This window comes from Choloepus didactylus, chromosome 5 (assembly GCF_015220235.1).
Source record: "Choloepus didactylus isolate mChoDid1 chromosome 5, mChoDid1.pri, whole genome shotgun sequence".
Lineage (NCBI taxonomy): Eukaryota > Metazoa > Chordata > Mammalia > Pilosa > Megalonychidae > Choloepus > Choloepus didactylus.
The window spans coordinates 126,322,867-126,346,801 of record NC_051311.1 but is presented as its reverse complement, the minus strand read 5'-3'; positions in this window follow the sequence as shown (position 1 = coordinate 126,346,801).

Sequence of the window (23,935 nt, the reverse complement as noted above, 5' to 3'; positions counted from 1 at the left end):
ATTTGTTTTTCACAACTTTTTTTTTGGGGGGGGGGGGTAACAATAAAAGCAGAAGTTTGATGTTTTGTTTTGTAGACCACAGTGAGTTATTGATGACCTCAGCTGATAGACTGCATTTCCCTAACAACCCTGGTGTGGCCAGGCAGAAGTCACTGAGTGTTTCTTCCAGAGGTGCCCTGCCCAGTTGGGTTGACTCCGCTGGGAGAGAAACCCTTTTACCCTTTCCACCTTCCTCTTCCTTCCCCCTGGTGAGAAAACTAATGCAACTGCCATAACTCTTGTCTTGTGGATAGAAGCCACACACTAAGGACAGGGAGTTGAGAGAGTTGAGTCTGGACCTGTGAAGGCCTCACAAAGCCACAATTCCAGTCCTAAGGTGCTAGCTCTGAAATGTTTTTTGAGAGGGAGAAAATTGTTTCTGCCTCTATTATTTATTTTTATTTTTCCTATCTTATTCAGACAAACCTATCTTAACCTATATTATTAAAAGGGCTATAAATAACATCAAGATGACTGACTGAGTCCAAACTGCCATATTAAAATAGCTGTATCTAATTATCTTCTCTTTTTACAAAGCTTTTTAACATGCCTACCTCATTTGTCATTTTAATCCTTAAAAAATACCTCTTAGTTAAAGCAGGTGTGATCATACCCATTTAACAGATGAGAAAATGAGACTAAGGAGTTTAAGTCACTTATCCCAGGTTTCCAGCTAGAAAATTAGAGCACAAATGATTTGATTCTTGTTCCAAGGATGTTTAGAGTAGAGCATGCTGCCAATTACTGAAATAGGTGTCAGTTTCAAGAACTCCTATTGTGTCTTTTAATGAGATTCATGATCTAGCTCCAGGTCTCCTCTTTGAGAATGAAATCTTTAAATATAAGGGAGCTGACATTAGAGTTTCTATTGTCACCAAATGATTTTTTTTAATATTTCTAAAAATGCTGAAATTTCTTTTATATGAAAATTGTATACAAAATAAATATTAGAACCAAAGAACAAATTATTTCTATTTTAGTCACTGGGCAATAGATATTAGTATTCAATCCAACAATACAGGGCTAAATAATTCATATGGTAGATATATAAGAATGGACATTAAGACAAGGTTAGAGTCTGGCTGGATTCTGCCAGTACTCCGTATCATAATCAAATAGTGATACACCATCACAAGTTATGGCATCATTTGCAGGTTATTGAAAGTAATAAGACAGACTGCATTATAATTGATCCAATAGACTTAGGGCAACCAGATTACATAATATAAGAATTATCAATTTAAGTCACCTGATGACAAGTTGCATTAATATTATAAAATTCATTTGTAGAAGAAAAGTTTTTTTTTTTCACATAAAAGGTAGGCATTTGCCATAGATAAACAAAAGATATTATGTAAAATGAATCTTTCCTTATGTTATCATGTTAGCATATTTACTATTGTTGGATCAATATCCCTTAGAATACAGAATTAAGGGGATGTTCTTTTTTTAACCTTTGTAGGGCTGGCCTTTGAGGATGGACTTATAACCCTGTACCTTAGGTGAGTGACCTCATAGGAAAGAAAACTTACTTTTCCGACTAGCTACTTAGAGATATTTTAACACCTTGGCCACTAAATTAATCTCTTGACTGTGTGAATTTTGAGACAGGGTCATTAATTTTTCTGGAGATAAAATAAATGGTAGCCAGAGATGACAGTTAATATCATGCCATTACCAATTCTTTGCATCAAAGACAAAGCTTTTTGGTTTGAGGTTTCTTTTTTTCCCACTTAACAGATCCCTCTCAGTCAGCTTTTAAGGTATCATTATTTAATGTTTCAGCCCATTTGGGAAAACATTATCCTGGTGAATAGTGAAGAAAAGGAGCAATTATTTTATGTACTAGTCTAATTAGTATTGAAACTGTAAATATTGCAAGATTTTTATGACCCAGCTTTTCAGGTTGTTTCCAGACTTATGTACACTGCCTGAGTTTAGATAAGCTCTGGACATGCTCTAGGAAGATGAATTTCCTGGCAATTCCAAAATCTAGCTTTTCCGACCTGCAGGGCTTCTGACTAATGATCTGCATTTCTGGTAATAATGGCACATTGAACATTTTCAGGCTACTTTGGATTCTGCCTTAAACCCACATAGATGTTGTAATTCTACTTTGAGTGGCTTTGGCATTATTTCATTTGGACTTTTGGGGAACAAATAATACACAACTAAAAATCTGACTATTCTTGCTTAAAATATATATTTTGGTAACCTAGGTATTCTTTAATATTTACCCTATGGATTTCAAGATATAAGATTTGCTCTTATGCTATAAAAGGACTGGCAAAAACTTTTGGTTAAGCCTCACTTCTCCTGATCTCATTTCCCCCTGCTACACATTCATTCTTTAGCGCTAATATCAGTTTATCAAAGATGGTTATGGTAATATGATTAAATTTGCTTCCAGTCAAAAGAAGAAAACTGAAGTTTTGTAGAAAAATGTTCACGATCATCACATTCATCCTTAAGTTAAAATTTTACATAACCAGTTTTGCAAAGAGATCACATATCAATTAAGCTGTTTTTGGCTGCAAATAAGAGAAAATCTAATTCAAATAGCTGTAATGATAAGATGATTTATTATTTTACAAGACAAGAAGTACAGAAGAAGAGTAGCACCAGGGTTGGTCCATGTAGCAAATAATCGCATCATCAAAACACAGGGACTTTCAATCATTTTACTCTTTCATCTTTAGTTGTTGCCCTTTGTCCTCATGGTGGGTGGTAAAATGGTGACGAACAATAACAATCCAAACATCTGAAAGGAGAATGTCCTTTCTTAGGTCTTTTTTTTTTTTTCCAATAGTAATTTCCCAGGATTCCCAGCAGACTTTGGTTCATCACCTCACACATCTATTCCTAAACAAATAACTAATAGGCAGTAGAATGACCATGATTCACTTGGAGAAATCAAGACTCATTCCGTCATGCTTCCAAATTGCCCAGCCCTCCTTGAAACACCTAATTCTTGGCATGAGAAAACTCATTTTGAGTTTGAATTCTTGCTGAGAATTCTTCCAGGATGGTGGACTGACACTTTGATTCTAGCAACAGAATAAAAGAGCAGAAATCACTCTTTTTTTTCCTCAGATGGTTGCTCCTGGGACAATGGCAGATAATGCTGTATTAGTTCCTGATGTGGACAGAAAGGGTAATAACTATAGTTAGAGGGAACACAACCTGACAGTCTCCCCACGTGGTTGGCCAACTGCAAATATAGGCCCTTCCTACATTAGGAGTTCATCTCTTTGCCATTCAGGCATTGAGTAAGTCATTCAAACATATTTCTTGAATGCCTGCTACAGAGAATTCACTGTGCTCTGGGGAAATAGTGGTGACCACAAGACAGACATGTTCTTTTTCATCCAGGTGCTACAGACTAATTTGCAAGGCTGGGATGTGCAGTCAGTCAGTCACACATGAACACAAAATGGCAGCTGAGATAAATACTAGAAAAGGTATCTTTGCCAGCAGATAATATTATAGGGAAATCTTAATCTAGTAGGCCTCAGAAAACTTTCCTGAGTAAAAGACTTCTCCTAGACTGTGTGTCGAGTTAATCAGGTCAAGACAGTAGGAGCCTGATGTGAGATGAGATCTGAGAAGCAGATTGGGAAGCAGACTTTATAGAGCCTCAGAGACAACATTAAACATTTTGGTCTTTGGCCTGAAAGCATTAGGAAGTTATTGTTTTTTTTTTAATAAGTAGAGAAAACATAATCAGATTGGGGGGTGGAGGCAAATATCAACCTAAGTATTGTGTGGATATAAGAATGGAAGGGGGCAGAGGTAGGAAGCTATTGTGGTGGCCAAGGTGAATGGTGATGATGTTTGGTCTAGAACAGTTTTAAACTTAAGCATGTATCAGAATCACCTGGAGAACTTATACAACACAGATCACTGCCCACCTCTAGAGCTTCTGACTCAGTAGGTCTGGAGTGGAGACCAGAGAATTTGCATTACCAACTAGTTTCCAGGTGTGCTAAAACTGCTGGCTTGAGACAAATTCTTTGAGAACCAGTGGTCAAGGATAATGATGGTGGGACATAGGTGAGAAAGTTGGATAATTTGTGTATTCACATTTCTCAATGCCCAAGAAAGTATCAAGAGTGAATTGATGAGAAATTCTTTTGGATGGTTAATTTGTACTTTGAAATTTTGAGGAAAAATGGAGTCTAAGATAACCTAACATTTCATGATTTCTGCTTTAACACTGGTCTTGTGAAAGGTTTTATAGAAGTAAGATTAAAATGATTAACTGTACCTTCTCCTTCTAGTCAATATTTTAAAATCAGAAGAATATTCTAGTTGAATTGATTTGGAAGTTTATCAAAATTAATCCATAACATATATTTTTAAAAAAATAAACATGTTTGCACACACTCCGTGTCACCTGTGCTGTACAGAAACGTTCAGACTATCTGTGATGAAAGAAACATTTTATTTTTTTATTTCTTATATACTGGGGACAAATCTGTGATCCACATGCACGGCGCCAGGGAGCACTTTGTACCAACTGCCACTCACTGCACACATTCACCAGCTGGATGAATGAAGTGAATCCACTGACCACAGGCTTGGATGTTTTTGCAATGTCAATTTTCTATAAAAGTTTCTAAATACATACTTTAAGTTTCTATAATTATCTTGTGTACAGGTAACCCACCATTCATGGATTGGCACTGGTTGGCAGCCCCCATTTGAATAGCAGCACCTTGGAGGAAATATATAATTTTTGACTAGTATTTTTGGAAAATACTAGTCAAAAGAGATTTTTGAAATGACCTACTGCTGAATTTGATAAATCAGCTTCATGACTGTTTCATTTGGTAAAAACCAAAATGGTACCACCAAGTTTATATATGATGGATTTTCTCAGTTTTGCTTTATTTTACTTGGCAGAAGTTTTATACAAAGAAAGGCAAAAAAAAAAAAAAAAAAAAAAAAAAAAAAAAAAGATTTCAAAAATTAATTTCTTTATGGAGTGGCTTTCTTTGATCCTGGCAATCTTTTAATCTTTAAAAACGGTGAATAAAATTTGGCCTACACTCTAGCATTTACTTTTTGGCAAAATTTCTATGGATTTCTTAACTATTCTTTTTTTAATTATTTTGTTCTATGTCTTTATGTTATGGGTTGTAGCAAAAATGCTTAAATATAGCTATATAATTAATGCTGAAATCTGTGATATTTTTGAGTTTCTGAAGTATTGATTAAGGCACAAAATATAATTAATGCTGCAAATCTGTGATATTTTTGAGTTTCTAAAGTATTGATTAAGGCACAAAATATAATTAATGCTGCAAATCTGTGATATTTTTGAGTTTCTAAAGTATTGATTAAGGAACAAAACAACAGCTCCTGGTGCCTGCCAATGCAGCCCGAAAAAGTTCTTCAGAGTATCAGTTTTAGCTATATTTCAATCTTCCTTTACCCTCTAACTCATTAGAGCCTGAAATGTTTCATCATAATACCAATAATAAAGCTTCCAGGAGTTTCTTAAACAAATGAAAATATTTCCCTTTTTCTCTCTCCTTAGTGCCATGCCATTTATTATAACAGCAGAATCCTTGGATACCTTGGACTTATGTAAGGGAAAACATGATTTCTATTTTTCATTACCCATGATGGTATGGGTAAGAGTATTACATTATATTTTTAATATAATTTGCTGTGTAGAGAGAAATGATAGGCCTTATATAAATAACTTATTTTATTTTTGAGATTTATAGATGATTGTAGATGCATTTCAGATTAGGCAGCAATTAACACTATTGTGATAGAAAAATATACAAGTGGTTAAATATGGACTCTCTTGTTTCTACTTTTGAGAAGTTTGAATAAATAAATTGTTCCTATCCCTAACACTGATTATAACTAAAAATCCAGAACTTTATGTATAAAACAAACATAAAAAGATTCTGAGAGGAGAAGAGAAGGCAGTAGATTAGCTTGGGACCCTGGGACCTAACAAACAACATGGCACCAAGTTCTTAGGGTTTTCTTTTGGCCTCTTATATATCCCAGTTAAAGAAGCTGGCAACCTGTAAACACCAATTGGCACAAAGAAAACAAACTGCAACAAAAAAAACCTGTACTCTATAACCCAAAAACCTGTTCTCTATAGACAGAGGGGGAAAAAACTATGGTCCCAACCCTACCCAGGAAAGCTGAGTGAAGAGCCAAGATTCTCACCCATGCCAAGCTGTAGTGTGGTGCCTCACCCCTCCCCACCTCTGAGGTGGTATCAGATAAGATCTAGTAGAGAGTCAGGACTTTCACCACTGTCCAGCAGTAAAGAGGCCATCATCCCCTCTGTGGTATCAGTGGAGGCCATGTTGAGAGCAGTGCCCACCTACCCTTCCCAGACAGGGAGGTATCAGCTGAGGCCTATTGAGGAGCCAGAAATCCCACTCCAACTCAGCAGTAACATGGAACCTTCCCTCCTCAGTTGTCAACAGACACCAAGTAGGAAACCTGAACTTCTACCCACACTTGGCAGTAACAAGGTGGTGTCCACCCCCTCATCTGCTGAAAGATCCAGAATCTCATAACATCATAACCAAAATGTCCAGGATTCAATAGAAAATCACTCATCATATTAAGAACAAAGAAGTACTCACAAAGAATGAAAAAAGGCAATCAACAGATAGCAACACCAAAATGAGAGATATTAGAATTATCTGACAAAGATTATAAAAAATCTATGATAAAAATGCTTTGATGATCAATTACAAAAACACTTGAAACACCTGAAAAATAGAAAATCTGAATACAGAAATCAAAAATCAAGAAACATAATACATAAAGAATCAGATGGAAATTTTAGAACTAAAAAGCAAGAACGTAAATTTAAAAACCATGATAAATGGGCTCAACAGCAGAGGAAAGAATCAGGAAACTGGAAAATGAAATAAATGAAATTATTTAAAACAGGATAAAGCCAAAGAAACCTAAACCAAGACACATAATAGTCAAACATCTGAAAACTAAAGGCAGAGAAAAAAGTCTTGAAGGCAGTGAGAGAGAAATAAACACACTACCTATAGGGGAAAAACCATTTAAATGACAGCAAATTTCTCATCAATAACCACGGAGGCCATAGGGAAGTAACACAACATTTAAGAAAGGAAATATCAGTCTAGAATCCTGAAAATATTCTTCAGCAATGAGGGGGAAATCATGATATTCTGAGGTGAAAGAAAACTAAGAGAATTTGTTGCCAGCAATCTACCCTAAAAAATGACTAAAGAAGTCCTCTAGACAGAAAGAACACAATAAAAGTGGAACATCAGGAAGGAAAGAAGAACACAGTAAGCAAAAATATGGGTAAACATAACACTTTCTCCTCTTAAGTCTTCTAAATTGTTTGGTGGTTGGAGTGAAAAACATAGCACTGTCTGATGTGGTTTTATATATATATAAATATGTGTGTGTGTGTGTGTGTGTGTGTATGTATCTATATGTAGAAGAAACATTTAAGACAGTTTTATTATAAATGGTGAAAAGTAAAGGAATGTAAAGGGAGATAATCTTTCCAATCTTCACCCTAACTGTAAAATGACAATACATATGCTATAAGTTTTGTATGTAAAATGTAATACCTTCAACAACTACTAAAAAAGCTATATAATGGGACAAACTCAAAAACAGTATAGATAAATCAAAATGGAATTCTAAAAATATAACACACAAGAAGGCAGAAAAAAGTAAATGGAAAAAATGAAAAAAAAAAAAGTGGGAACAGAAGGAAAAAAAACACATGGCAAACATAAGCCTTAACATATTAATAATTACATTAAACATACATGGCCTTAATATACTAATTAAAAACAAAGATTGGATTTTAAAAACATGACCCAAATATGCTTTCTGTAAGAAATTCACTTGAGAATATAATAATATAGACATACTGGAAGAAAAATATGTACCATTCAAATATTGATCAAACAGAATCAGCAGTGGGTATACTGTATCAGATAAAGTAGACTTCAGAGAAAATACAATGACCAGAGACAGAGAGGGACAGTATATAATGCAAAAAGTATCACTCTCCCTAGAAGAAAGCAATTCTAAATGTATACACATCAAATTGACAGTATGCAAAATATGTGAAGCAAAACCCAAATGAACTGAAAGAAGTATCCAAAATACAATTATAGTTGGAGATTTCAATACCCATTTCAACAATTGACAGAAACTCAGCAACACCATCAACCAAAAAGATTTAATAGATATTTATAGAACACTCCACCCAACAAAAGCAGAATTCAATATTCCCTTCAAGTGCCCAAGCAACATATATAATGACATATCCTGGGTCGTAAAGCACACCTCAACAAAATTGAAAAACAGGTTTCATGTAGAGTGTGTTCTCTGACCACAACAGAATCAAGCTTTAAATCAATATCAGAAAGATAGCAGAAAAAATCACCCAAACACTTGGAAACTGAATAACACAACTCAATTTATGGGTCAAAGAGAAAGACTCAAAGAAAATCAAAATATATATTGAATGGAATTAAATGAAAACACACTACCAAAGGATGTCAAAATGTATGAGACATAGATAAAGCAGGACTAAGAGGGAAATTTATAGCACTAAATTTATAACACACACATTAGAAAAGAGGAAAAGTCTAAATCAATAATCCAAGCTTCTGCCTCAAGAATGTAGAAAAAAAGAAAATAAAAATAAACCCAAAGGAAGCAAAAGAAAGGAAATAATACTGATAAGAGGAAAAAGTAATGAAATTAAAAACAGAAAAGTAAAAGAGAAAATCAATAAACAGAGATGATTCTTTGAAGGATCAATAAAATTGGCAAATTGCTAGCAAGACTGCCAAAAAGAAAAAGAGACAACACAAATTACCAGTATCAAAAATAAAAAAGACCCCGCACACATCAAAATGATAAGTGAATGCTACGAACAACTCTACACTACATAAATTTGACAACTTAGGAGTAATGGGCCAATTCCTTAAAAATACAAACTATCACAGTTCATCCAATATGAAATAGATAATTCAAATATTGACTTGTGACTATTAAGTAAATTAAATTAATAATGTAAAAGCTCCCCCCAAAAGAAATCTCCAAGCCAAATGGTTTCTCTGGAGAATTCTACCAAACATATAAAGACAAATTAACACCAATTCTATACAATATCTTGCAGAAAATAGAAGAGGAGAGAAAATTTTATATTGCATTTTATGAAGCTAGGATAACCTTGATACCAAAACAAACAAACAAACAAAAAAACAGCACCAAAACAAAACAAAAAACACCAAAGGAAAAAAGTAAAAAAAAATGCACACAAAAACTTCAGACCAACATCGCTTATGAATATCAATGCAAAAACCTTTAAGAATTCAGGCAATACATAAAGCAAATTATGCACCATGATCAAGTGGGTTTTGTTACAGGGATTTGAGGCTGGTTTAATATTTGAAAATCAATCAATATAACCCACAATATTAACAGGCTAAGAAGAAAAATCAGATTATCCTACCAATCTATGAAGAAAAAGAATTTGACAAAATTCAACACCCATTCATGATTAAAAAAAAAAAAAAAACTCTCAGAGGTAGAGGAAAAGAGGGGAATGCCCTCAATTTGATAAAGAGCATCTACAAAAAATTTATAGCTCAAATTATACTTAAGGGTGAAAGCCTGAATATTTTCTCTGTAAGATCAAAAAGAAATTAACGGTACCTGCTGTCTCACTGAAAGTTCTAGTCAGTAGAATAGGCAAGAAAAGAGAATAAAGGCATACAGCTTAGAAAGAAAGAAAGAAAATGCCCCCATTTGCAGATGACATGATTATCTCTGAAGAAAATCTTAAGGCATTTACCCACCCATGGAGAAAAAACTCCCCTAAAATGTGAGTTCGTCAATGTCACAAAATATAAGGTAGACATGGATAAATCAATTAAACTTTTGTACACTATCAGTGAACACATGGAAAGTGAAATATATCATTTACAATTCTTAAGAAAATGAAAAACCTCAGTGTACTTCTCTCAAAACATTTACAGGACTCCTATGCTGAAAACTACAAAATGCCAATAAAAGAAATCATAGAAAATCTAAATAAATGAAATGAGATACCGTGTTCATGGAAGACTCAGCATAGTAAAGATGTCAATTACCCCTAATTTCATAAACATATATGTAACCAAATTCCTATGAAAAGCCCAGCAAGATTTTTTGTAGATGTAGACAAGATAATTCTAAAATTTATATGTAAAGAAAAGGAACTAGAATAGCTGAACAACTTGAACAATAGGAATAAAGTGGGATGAATCAATCTACCCAATTTCAAGGCTTTAGTTACAGTAATCAAGACTAATAACAATTAATGAAGGGAGAGACACATAGGAACAGAACAGAAAGAACAGCTAGGACACAATGGAATAGAATAGAGAACCAGAAATAGACCTACTTAAATATGCCCAACTTAATTTTAACAAAGATCCAAAAGCAATTCAATGGAGGAAGAATAGCTTTTTCAATAAATAGTATTGGAGTAATTGGACATCCACAGACAATATATATACCTTAAATAGAAATTAACTCAAAAGGGGTCCCAGATACTTAATTTTAAAACATTAAGTTCTAAAACTTTAAGGAAAAAAACAGAAATCTTTGGGGTCTAGGACTCTAGGCAAAGGGTTCTTAAACTTGAATCCAAATACATGATCCATAAAATAATAATAAATTATACTTCATCAGTATGTAAAATGTTTGTCCTGTGTAAGACCCTGTTAAAAGGAAGGAAAGGCAAGCTACAGACTGAAAGAATATATTTGCATACCACACACATCTGACAAAGAACTTGTGTCTAGAATATGTAAAGAACTCTCAAATCTCAACAACAAAAAATTTAAGAAAACAAAAAATGTGCACTCCAATTAAAAAACTGGCATAATCATGAACAGATATTTCACCAAAGAGCAGATAAATATGGCAAATAAGCACATGAAATGATGTTCAACATCCTTAGCCATTTGGAAAATTTAAATTAGAACCACAATGATTTATAACTATATACTTATTAGAATGGTTAAAATAAAAAATAATGACATCAAATGCTGGCATGGATATAGAGAAACTGGATCACTCATGCATTGCTGATGGGACTATTAAATGGTACAGCCATTCTGGAAAACAGCTTAGCAGTTTCTTGAAAAAACAAATATGTAACTACTGTAGGACATAGCAATTGAAATCCTGGGCATTTACCCCAGAGAAATTACACCTCACAACAATAACCCATACACAAATATCCACAGCAGCATTATTTGTAATAACTCCAAACTGGAAACAATCCAGTTCTTCAACAGGTGAATGGTTAAACAAACTGGTAAATACTCGTCAGCAATAACTAGGAGTAAACTACTGATACACGTGGCAACTTGGATGGATCTCCAGAGAATTATGCTGAATGAAAAAAAAAAAAAATCCCCAAAAGTTACATATGGTATGATTCCATTTATATATCATTCTTGAAATGAAAAAGAATTATAGAAATGGTAAATAGATTAGTGGTTCCCAAGAAGTTAAACACAGGTTGTGGGCAGGGGTGTGGCAGAGGGAAGTGTGTGGCTATAAAAGGGCAACATAAAAGGGAAACATGAGGCATTCCTGTGGCGATAGAAATGTTCTGCATCTTAACTATATCAATATTATCCTGGTTGCAAAATTGTACTATAGTTTTGCAAATTGAGGAAAGCTGGGTAAAGGGTTCATGGTATCTCCCTGTGTTATTTATCCCAGAGGTGAATCTATAATTATTTCAAAATAAAAAAAAATTTTTAAAGCAATCTCTAGAGTCAGATTGCTACATTACTATACTGGTTATACCACTTCACAGCTGGGTCACCTGCACAAGCTAGCCCTTCTGTGCTGTATCTGTAAAATAGGGATAATGATAGTACCTACATTATTGGGTTTATTTAAATATTAATTAGCTAGCCAATACTGTAAAACATAGAGCATGACCTATGACTTGATAGATGCTCAATAAATGTTGGATATTGCTGGCATTATTATTACATGTCATCCAGAGGACAAACGTTTAATTTACCCAACAAAATGAGCTTTTCATGCTAGCCTACGTAAAAAGAACAAGCAAATTCCCCAAGATATAAATTTTTTGCTTAAGGGAGGAATAGGAAAGGGAAGGTTTATTTTTACAGTAAAATGGATTGATCATACACACACATAAAAAAAGATTGACTTCTCCCTTCCCTATTCTCCATTATTTTGTGCCTTAAAATTAAAGAACTTCCCAACTAGATCATAGATATGACAAATATCATAGCATTAGATGTGAAAGGAAACTAATTTATTGCAATCTCAAAAATGCAATATCTGAATTTCTTAATCCCTGCTGCTCATGCAACCTTGTAATTGAAAGTAAATAATAATAATCCAGCTTTCAGTGACATCCAAATACATGCCAGTTACATAAATACTTTAGTAATTGATTTCCATCTATAATACCACTATATCTGATAAAATATATATACTTTCTTTTTTAGATAAATCTTTATCTGCAAGTCCGCCATCTCTAACCCTTCCCCAGTGGAAAACAGAACCATACAAATAATACATAGAAAATCATAAGAGGCTATCTCTCTCACCCTAACAACCAAAATATAGACAAGGGATTAGGGGAACCTATCAAAACTTTTAAGAAACAGTTCCATGTGGATTGGTAAGAGAGACTGGAATCCATGCCATAGAGGGATTCCACAATGACCATAGATATTCACTGAGAACAAGGTTAGTAGCAGAAGGCTGAGGGAGGGCCACCGGGTTGAGAGAAAGGGTCCCGGGGTTGCACAGGACCTCTAGCAAGTGAAAGTTAGCTGCCCTGTTAAGGTGGGGAGGGGGCAGGAAAGATGAGAGGAGCTCAAATAGGGCACTTTGAGCTTTCTCCTAACAGGGCTAGCAGCAGAGGAGCAGAGCTGAGAAATCCCTCCAGGCCTTTACAGAATGTGGAGCAGCTGGTTTCCAAACACAGAATCAGTTCTACAAGTCATTCTGGAAAACACAGAATGAGATTTACAATGAGGTTAGAGAACTGGCAGCTCAGCTCTAAACAATATAGAGCTCTCTGGAATATCACTGTTGCTCATAATCTGTGCCTTTCTGAAGGAAAAGTCCTGACCCCACCCTCAAAATACTTGAAACCAGCAGTGAACTGAATCAAACAAAAGTTGGGACAATGCTCACACTAAGCTCAACTACAGATCAGATTGGCCTTAGCAGTCTAAGATAAGAAGGGGTGTGTCTATCTCTGAAGATAGGTAATGTTTACTTAATTCTCCACTGTAAAAATGTTCAGTGTAAAGTCAATAGCTCCACGACATTCAAAGAATCAGAAAAGAAGCAGGTTTAAAATCAATGATATAAACGTCTGCCTTATGAAGCCAAAAAACTGAACAAGCAAACAAAAAGAAAACAAATTAAAGTCCAAGCAAGTAGAATAAAGGAAATAATGAATATAAGAATTGAAATAAATGATATTGAAATTGGATATGCAGTACAGAAAATGAACAAAATCAAAAGTTCATCACTTATGTATTTTAATAAAATTGCTAGACCTACCATAAGCAAGACTAATTAAAAAAAAAAAAACTACCAATATAAAGATGAAAAGAAGACACCATAAACAAAAGTGATATTCTGAATGACTTTGTGCTTAAAAATTCAATGATTTAAATACATTGGGCAAATTCTTTGTATAGCACCGCTTACTAAAGCTGTCTCAAAAAGAAAGAAAATCTAACTAGCACCTTATCTACTAATGAAATACAATTCATAATAAAAAATCTGCCCACTAAGAAGACTCCAAGTCCAAATGGCTTCACCGGTAAGTTCTATCAAATGTTTAAAGAAGAAATTTTAACAATTCTGGACAAATTCTTTAAGAAAATGCAGGAGGAGGGTAATATTTCTGAACTCATTTTATGAGTACGTCATAATGCTGAACCACAAATCCTGAAAATTACAGTCCAATTATCCCTCATGATACAAAAACTTTTGATAAAATTTTAGCAAACTAAATACTTAAATAAATTTTTAAAAATAATGCATCATGAACAAATAGGTACTGTGCCAGATGTGAACAGCTGGTTTCACATTTAAATGCCAGTCAATACATTCACCACATTAACAAAACAAAGGAGAATATCTGCATGATCATCCTAATATATATGAAGAAAGCCTTGACAAAATTCAAATTCCATTCATGTTCAGCTAGGCTAGGCATAAGTAAGGTTTTTTGCAATCTAATAAAGAACAGCTAAGAAAAAACTACAGCTAATATCTTACTCAATTATGAAATATTAAACCGTTTTCTCCTAAATTGAGAATAAGGTAAAGATGCCTGCTTTTATCACATTTATGAGTCACAACTAGTAAAATAGGCAAGAGAAAGAGAAAGAGAAAGAGAAAGAGAAGGAAAGGGAAGGGAAGGGAAGGGAAAGGAAGGGAAGGGAAGGGAAGGAAGAGGGAGGAAGAAGGCAGAGGAGAAAGGAGAGGAGGAGACAGAGAGCTAGGAAAGGACAGAGAGAGAGAGAAAAAGGCATAAAGATTGGAAAGGAAGAAGTGAAGCCAGTGTTTTACAAATGAAATGATTGAGAACATAAAAACATTTATGGAATTTATTTAAAAAAAATAAAAAACATGCTGGAACTAATAAATAATTTAGTAATGTCACAAAATACAAGATCCATGCTAAAAAATCAATTATATTTTTACATGCTAGCAAATTTTAAATATTTACATGGACATCTAAGAACAGGTAAAACAATTGAAATAAAAAGAAATGCTATTTACAGTAGCATTAAAAAATATCAACTACTGTTCTGGTATGCTAATGCTGCCATTATTCAAAATACCAGAAATGGATTGGCCTTTATAAAGGGGATTTATTAGGTAACAAGCTTACAGTTCTAAGGCCGTAAAAATGTCCATACTAAGACATCAACAAGAGGATACCTTCACTGAAGAAAAGCCAGTGGCGTCCAGGACACCTCTGTCAGCTGAGAAGGTTTGTGGCTGGCATCTGCTGGTCCTTTGCTCCTGGGTTGAGTTTCAAAATGGCTCTCTCAAAATGTCTCTGGGCATCTGTCTTAGTTCCTCTCAGCTCCTCTGCATCCTTCCTTCTTTCTCCCAGGATGTTTCTCCCTAACCATCTGGGGGTCCTCTCTTAGCTTCCCTGGGGCAAACTCTGGGCTTCACCTCTTAGCTTAGCATCTGCAAGTGTCTACATCTGTGTCAGCTCTTGAGCTCTCTTAAACACTCCAGTGAATTAATCAGGGCCACACCTCTATGGAAATGATCTAATCAGAAGTTTCACCCACAGTTGAGTGAGTTACATCTCCATGGAAACAATCAAAAGTTTCCACCTAACAAGATTAGGTTAAAAGAGCATGGCTGAGGAGAACCTAAGATGGCGGCTAGGTGAGACAGGGCAAAAAAAAACACCTCCATGAAAAATACTAGATAAAAACCAGAAAGTGACCCAGAACACCAGTTTCAGAGTAGCACCAGCCAGACAAGTTCTGCTAACTCTACAGGGACCATGCATTTGGTGAAACCAGGAGTCTGCATTCTGAAACGAGTGAGTGAGTCAGCTGAAAGTTCCTCGGCCATGCTGCGGTGTGGGGAAACAGTGGGTTGGCATTTGGAGATGGATTAGTTCTTTAAAAAAAAAAAAAAAAAAAAAGCCTGGGAGCAGCTGCAGATACGACAGGGAGAGCCCCGCAGTGAAGCACGTCAGGAGCGGGCTGGGCTAACACCTCAGTGTCTGGCATGGAGGATACCCCTTCCCACACACTCTGCTGACTGTCTTAGGCCCAGGGGAGCAAAGGGCAGCCAAAGGGAGAAAGGACCGCACGACTTGCAGCCGTCTCCCCAGCGGGTGGGGGACGCTCCTGCCCAGGGCCGGGCCCGCAGCCCAGAGTTGCACTGGGAAGCCCAGTGTGACTGGGAGTCTTTCCCGCAGCATCGTGCACATGCCACAGTGTCAGCCATGGACAGTGGCCTTTAATACACCCACAGCTGATTGTCCCAGAGCTGGGAGGGCGGTGCTGTGTGGAAAGGGGGAAGTTAATGCACCCCATTCAACCATCTTTGAAGCGGGCTGGGAATGCCCCTGCACGGCCTAGCATCCCAGGGCTTCCCTGGAGGCTGGCACACACTTGTGACATGGCACAGCCTTCCCTCAGCAGAGGTCCTAGAAGAGCACAGCAGGGAAGGGGGAACCACTCAGAAATCCCAGGGAATCTACGCCAATACCAAGGACTTGTGGGTCAGCGGCAGAGAACAGCCTTAAATCTCCAGGAACACCTGGGAGGTTTGATTATTAAAGCTGCCCTCCCTCCCTAACCTCTCAGACACACCCCCCTCATTCAGGGTGGACAGCACCGACAACACATCCAAATTAAGTGCACCAATTGGACCCCACAAGAGTCAGATCCCCACACACCACAAAGGCAAAGTTGGGGAGAACTGACGAGTGGAATAGGTGACTTGCGGACGGCATCTGCTGATTAGATAGAGAAAGTGTATGCCACCAAGCTACAGTTCTGACATATGAGAGATCAAGTAAAGCAAATGCCAAGAGGCCAAAAACAACAGAAAATCTTAAAGCATATGATAAAACCAGATGATATGGAGAACCCAAACCCAAACACCCAAATCAAAAGATCAGAAGACACACAATACTTGGCACAATTAATCAAAGGACTACAATAAAAGAACAAGAGCATGGCACAGGATATAAAAGACATAAAGAAGACCCTAGAAGACCATAAAGAAGAAATTGCAAGAATAAAAAAAAAATAGAAGATCTTATGGAAATTAAAGAAACTGTAGGCCAAATTAAAAAGACTCTGGATACTCATAATACAAGATTAGAACAACAACTCAGCCTCCTCGAGGGCCAGAGAACAGAAAATGAAAGAACAAAAGAAAGAATGGGGAAAAAAATCAAAAAAAAAAAAAAAAATAGAAATGGATCTCAGGGATATAATACATAAAATAAAAAATTCAGTGAAGGTACCCAATTGTTGATGCCTTACCTTGGACAACTTATGGCCTTCAGACTGTAACTTTGTAACCAAATAAACCCCCTTTATAAAAGCCTATCCATTTCTGGTGTTTTGCTTACCGGCAGCATTAGCAAACTGGAACAAGGACAAACGCAAGGAGCCCTGGCACACCAAAGCACAGCTTACTACTTACTCCATTCCTCACACTGCCCTCCCCACCCTAGCATGGTCCATGTTTCTTCCCTTTGATACTATTTCCTCTATATTGACCAAGCATAACTCATGTCATATTCAAAACAACTTAGTTTTGTCTCCTATCACTCATTAAAGTTTGTTCAGTGGGGGTAATCCTGCTTTGTCCCTGCATCAGCATCACATCCCAAGCCTTTTCTCTTTGCTCTTGGGTAATATACAGTTCTGCAAATAAGACCAAATTAAATTAAACCATTCAGTACAAAATATTAATCAAAAGCTCTGCTTAGATTAAACATCCAAACTTTCTCCCTTCCCTGACTCAGACTGGCTGCAGGTAAAGACAGCAATGAGAAAAGGAGGCACAGCTGGACCCTCTGTTTCCCCCGCTTGCACATTTCTCCCTCTCCACCCCATTAACTGTTTCCTAACCAGTTTCTTCTTCCTCCTGAGTGTGTGTGTATTTAAGGGGGAACTTAAATAGGGGATGAGAAAGAGTGAAGTATGGAAAGTGGATGAGAAATGCCTGAAATGATACTGTTTTAAGTTGGCTTCCAATTCTCTGGATCTGGCAGAAGTTTAGGGCTGACTCTGTCTTGTACGGACATTTTTGTAAGTTCTTCAGAGACACCCAACACCAGAGACCTCTTCCCTGTGGTTCCCTTGTCTCAGGGAGACCCTTCTCCACATTGGGTCGTCATTTGCAACTCCTTCCTTGACCCTTGAGTATTTGGCCTTTTCTCTCAGCATGTTGCTGCTCCCCTCTAGGCAACTCTCTTTGATTTGGATACAAGCTGACCCCACGAGGAGAGCCCACATCTGGACCACAGGGAGCAGCTATACATCCAGTGTCCCGCTCAGTCAACCCCGGGGAAAGGCTGAGCCCACTGTAATAACAACTCTCCTGACTTCATTATCAGCACAGAGAGTCCAACCAAATACTAAGTATTCCTGAAGATACTAGGGTTCTAGAGTAGCAGAAGGTTCTGGACCATTCTGTTCCCATCACATATGGTGAGTTCCATCACACATTTTAACACTTGTGACAATGTCATAGCCGGTTCTACAACTCTCTCTAGGAAGTAGTCACGGCTTCCCAGAAATTGCTGTGGTAACATAGTGAAGACCAAAACAACTCTGACTTACAAACCTATGATTTAAATTTACTTCATGACACATAACAACATCATGGAAGTAGTAGAGGGTACACCTTAATTTCAGTTCAAATTATAATAGTCACCAAAGTTGACACAGGCTAATCCCTGTCCGACTTTATACTACCTTTCACAAGTCTTCCAGTTATTCTTCCCCAATAATTTAGCCCCCACATAGCCAGAAACTTAAAACTGTGGCTTTCATAGCACTGTAGGAAATACATCTCTACAGTGGGCATTTGCAGTAACCTCTGCGCAACCACTGCTAATTGTCTTGGAGCCAGGCAGGCAGAGGTTAGCCAAAAGGGAAGAGAAACCACGCCCCTTGCAGCCACCTTCCCAGCGGGCTGGGAACGCTCCTGCCCAGTGCCAGCGCCACAGCCCAGAGCTGCACCAGGAAACCCACTGCAACAGAAGTGTTTCCAGCAACACACGCACACGCTGCAGTGTCTGGCATGGACAGTGGCCTTTCATGTACCCACAGTTTGTTGTCCCAGAGCTGGTGGGGTGGAGTGGTATGAAAGGGTGGAGGTTGGCATGCCCCATTCAGCCATCCTTTCAGCAGGTTGGGAATGCCCCTACATGGCCCGGCAGCCCAGAACTTCCCTTGAGGGATGGCGCACACTTGTGATGTAGCACAGTCTTCCTTCAGCAGAGGCCCTAGAAGGGCATGGCTTGGAAGAGGGACCCACTCAGAAATCCCAGGGACCATAAGCCAATACAAGGACTTGTGGGTCAGCAGCAGAGACAATCTGTGGCAAGACCGAACTGAAGGTTTAGACTCTTGCAACAGCCTTAAATCTCCAGGAACACTGGGAGGTTTGATTGTTAAAGCCACTCTCACTCCCTAACCACTCAGACACACACCCCACATTCAGGGCGGACAGCACCAACTACACACACAAAACTGGTACACCAGTTGGACCCCACACACCACAAAGACAAAGTTGGGGAGAGCTGGCTTGAGGGGAATAGGTAGCTCACAGATGCCACCTGCTGGTTAGAGAAAGTATACGCCACCAAGCTGTAGATCTGACAAATTAGATTTGTCTTTGAATAATTCTACATATCCTAAAAGAACCCTATCAAGTTAAGCAAATGCCAAGAGGCCAAAAACAACAAAAAATTTTAAAGCATATGAAAAAAACAGATGATATGGATAACGCAGACCCAAATACCCAAATCAAAAGATCAGAGGAGACACAGTACTTGGAGCAATTTATCAAACAACTAAAGACAAACAATGAGACCATGGCACAGGATACAAAAGACATGAAGAAGAGCATGGCACAGGATATAAAAGACAGGACGAAGAGCCTAGAAGAGCATAAAGAAGAAATTGCAAGAGTAAATAAAAAAACAGACAGTTTTACGGAAATAAAAGAAACTGCTGACCAAATTAAAGATTCTGGATACTCATAGTACAAGACTAGAGGAAGCTGAACAATGAATCAGTGACCTGGAGTATGACAAAATGGAAAATAAAAGAACAAAAGAAAGAATGGGGGAAAAAATTGACAAAAATTGAAGTGGACCTCAGGGATATGATAGATAAAATAAAACGTCCAGATATAAGACTCATTGGTGTCCCAGAAGGGGAAGAGAAGGGTAAAGGTCTAGAAAGGGTTTTCAAAGAAATTATTGGGGAAAATTTCCCAAACCTTCTACACAACATAAATACACAAAGCATAAATGCCCAGCGAACTCCAAATAGAATAAATCCAAATAAACGCACTCCGAGACATATTCTGATCAGACTGTCAAATACTGAAGAGAAGGAGCAAGTTCTGAAAGCAGCAAGAGAAAAGTAATTCACCACATACAAAGGAAACAACATAAGACTAAGTTGCGACTACTCAGCAGCCACCATGGAGGCGAGAAGGCAGTGGCATGACACATTTAAAATTCTGAGAGAGAAAAATTGCCAACCAAGAGTTCTTTATCCAGCAAAGCTCTCCTTCAAATTTGAGGGAGAGCTTAAATTTTTCACAGACATACAAATGTTGAGAGATTTTGCTAATAAAAGACCTGCCGTACTTGAGATACTAAAGGAACCCTACCAACAGAGAAACAAATAAAGGAGAGAGAGATATGGAGAAAGGTTCTATAATATTAGATGAAGATGCATTTTTAAGCCATATAGTGACCACTGAATATAAGACTGGCTTTAGTATCATCATAGTCATCACAAGACACAACCCTACATTAAATTATTTTTAATTCTGTATTTCAGAGAGAAATAAACAGACATTGCAGAATGGTGACATTATGAAGGAGAAAACATACTTGGTATCACATCCTATTCCATGCTACCATTTCTTTCCCTCTATTTCAAATGGATAACTCAGGTTTATGGTATGGCATTCTTTCTGAAACACTAGAAGTCAGAAGACGAAGATACTTGCCTCACTTTTCTGACTTGCTGATTGTAAATGTGGTCATCTCATTTAACTTGTAAGATGACTCTCAGTTTCCTAACTGATAAAACAGGAATAGACTAAGAATAATTAAAAACTATTAAATTTAAGTCTGAAAATATAGACTTCTTTTGAAAATCCAAGGAATACTCTTACACTTTTTGAGACCTTTGAAAATATGTATTCTCAATTATGTTTTATTGGTTGGTGTCGATGAGATGCCATTGTCTAGAGATAGACATGGGATATATAGAGCAAAGTCATATAGAGAACAGTGTTGGTGAAAATGTCTATTTATATATAGAGAGACATCTGTTATTGTAGTCATTGAACCACTAAATTTAAGTGGCAATTATTAACTTCTATTTCATACACTGAAACAAAAGAACATTAATTGTGGACCCAAGATTTGCTATTTATTGCATAGTTAATGGACAATACTGAACCATTTTAGCTTCTGAGTTCAGACAGAGCGTTTGGCAAAAAAAAAAAAAAAAAAAAAAAAATCTATTTACTCTCTGATCCCTAAGCTTATATAGTTCACAGTGAGAATTCCTATAAACAAAACAAAATTATCTCAATGCATTTAGTTCCTTGGTTCAGATAAAAATAATTTGAATAGCAAGGGTTATGTGTAGGCATGTTTGTAAATATACAAAGGAGGAAGAAGGGGAAGTACTGATGTGTATTCAGATTTATTCTGCAACCTCTGTATGGTGAGAATAGTGCAACAATATCCTCATCTGTAAAATTTATAACATGGCCACTATTTTGTGATATCAAATAAGATGATTACAAATACCTGAAAATTAAATACTATTCTGAAACTTTAAAAAAATTAATAAAGGGGCATATAGGGAAAAAACATATCTATTGCAAACTAATTACAGTTAGTAGTATTTTAACATTCTTTCATCAACAGTAACAAATATACTATACCAATACCATGAGTCAACAAAAGAGGAGGGGTAGTTAGGGGTATGGGAGGATTTGGGTTTCCTTTTTTTTGTTTGTATTTCTTTTATGGAGTAATGAAAATGTTCTAAAAACTGAGAAAAAAAGGTAATTGTGGTGATGGATGCACAGCTGTATGATGGTACCAGGGGCAATTGATTGTTTGTACACTTTGGATCTTTGGATAATTGTATGGTACCATACAATTATCCAAAGTGGAGTACCACGTGGAGGTGGAAGGGTAGTCAGAAAGTCATCATGAGAGAATGGACAAGAGATTAAGGGTGTAAATCTGGGAATAGAAATTAGACAGCATTTTATATCCATTCAAGTGATATTTCAAAGGACTTAAAGGTGAGTGAAAATAAAATACCTGCTTTTCCTTTTCATAACAAAAATCTATCTGCCTTTTTTTTATTTCTATATTTACTGACTTTATACAAAACAAAAAAAGATCAATTGCTAAAAAAAATAGGAATAATAACCATCAACATTTTTTTAATCCCACTTTCATTTGAAATCCTTATAAAAGCCTTCAATACAGCCACTGGATTTCTAATTCTGATTTTGACAAATAACTGACAGACCATGAAATTTTTCTTCATAAAAAATTAATTAATCAGTGTCATGAGCTCAAGGTTTATATGTCAATAAAGCATCCTATGGCCTTATCAATAAAAAGTGAGTGGCTAAGAAAAAATTCTTCGCTTTCATGCTTTCCATATAGTTTCTATGCAACTGTCAGACATTGTTCTACTGCTGGACCTAACAGGCATGCTTGAAAATAGATTCACCTAAAGAGATGGTAAATAAATGTAATGTGAAATACATTTTTTTTTTTGTAAAATCATTATAAATGAGCAGCAATGTAAGTCAATACTATAATTGCTCCTCAGGAGCCCCAGTAACCACAATATATCTCACACAACATTACTGTGGTTTCCCACCACAGGTTTTCCCCTTCAAACCATAATTTAAAAATCTTTGAAATGTAAAATATAATTCATAATGCCTAGATCTTTCAAAGCAATTTGCCACAGAGAATCTAATGTAACTAAAGTTATCTGAAGTCATTTGAAAAACAAATCAATCTTTAATCTAGTGCTTATAATTGCTGCCTAACCAAATGGTTATTTAAAAATATATGCTGGAGGCAAGGCAAGATGGTGGCATAGGGAGGTGAGGAATTTAGTTAGTCCCCTAGAACAACTAGCAAATAGCCAGGAACAATTTGTAAATAATCTGAAACAAATGTTAGGGGGACTTCTGAGACCAGACAACATCATACACCAGTCTAGAATGGGTGGAATGGCTGAGATCACAGCATTGAACTGTAAGTAAAGCTCCCCAAACAGCAGATCTGGCACCCCTCCCCCACTGGAATGGCAGGTGACTTGAAACACATCCCCTTGGGTAAAAGAAGCAGCCCATGCCAGGAGCAAGGGAATGTAGCTCAACCAGTTTAATTACCGAATTTGGACTACTGAATATGAGCTACAAGCACTGGTTAACCTGGAGCAAGCAGGAAAGGAACCCAGAGTTTCTCCCAGCAGAGAGGAGGTGGGGCTGATGGAAAAAAAAAAATACTAAAATAAAAACAGAGGCTGTTGGACCTGGCTGAACTCAGAATACTGGAAAAGGGCTGTCCCAAGAAAAGGGGCACAGAGAACCGTGTACCAACTGTGGTTCTTACATGGTAAACTGGAGGGCTGGGGACTGGCTCTGAAAAGGGGACTTCTTTCTTTTATCCTTTTTTTTCTTCTCATTCTAAGTAGCTCATTAGAGAAAGCCTCAGGCATTTTTACTTATCAGCAGTGACCCAGGCAAGGGTGAAGTTAAGATAGTCAGAGAGTCAAAAATAAAACTCAAATGTAGGAGATAATTCCATCAATGGCTTATCTTTGCTAAGAAAAGGGAGGGGCAGAGCCAGCTCAAATAGGTGGTCCTCCCTCAGAGAACTCAAACCTCTGGTCCTGGTGGGGGGGTGGGGAGGAGTAAAAACAGAAATGGCTTAAGCTTGGCTTCTGACATCCTCAGCCCCTGGGTGGGAGAGGATCCACGAAGAATTAAAGGCACTGCACTTCTTTACACTGGTGGTAACCCGCAG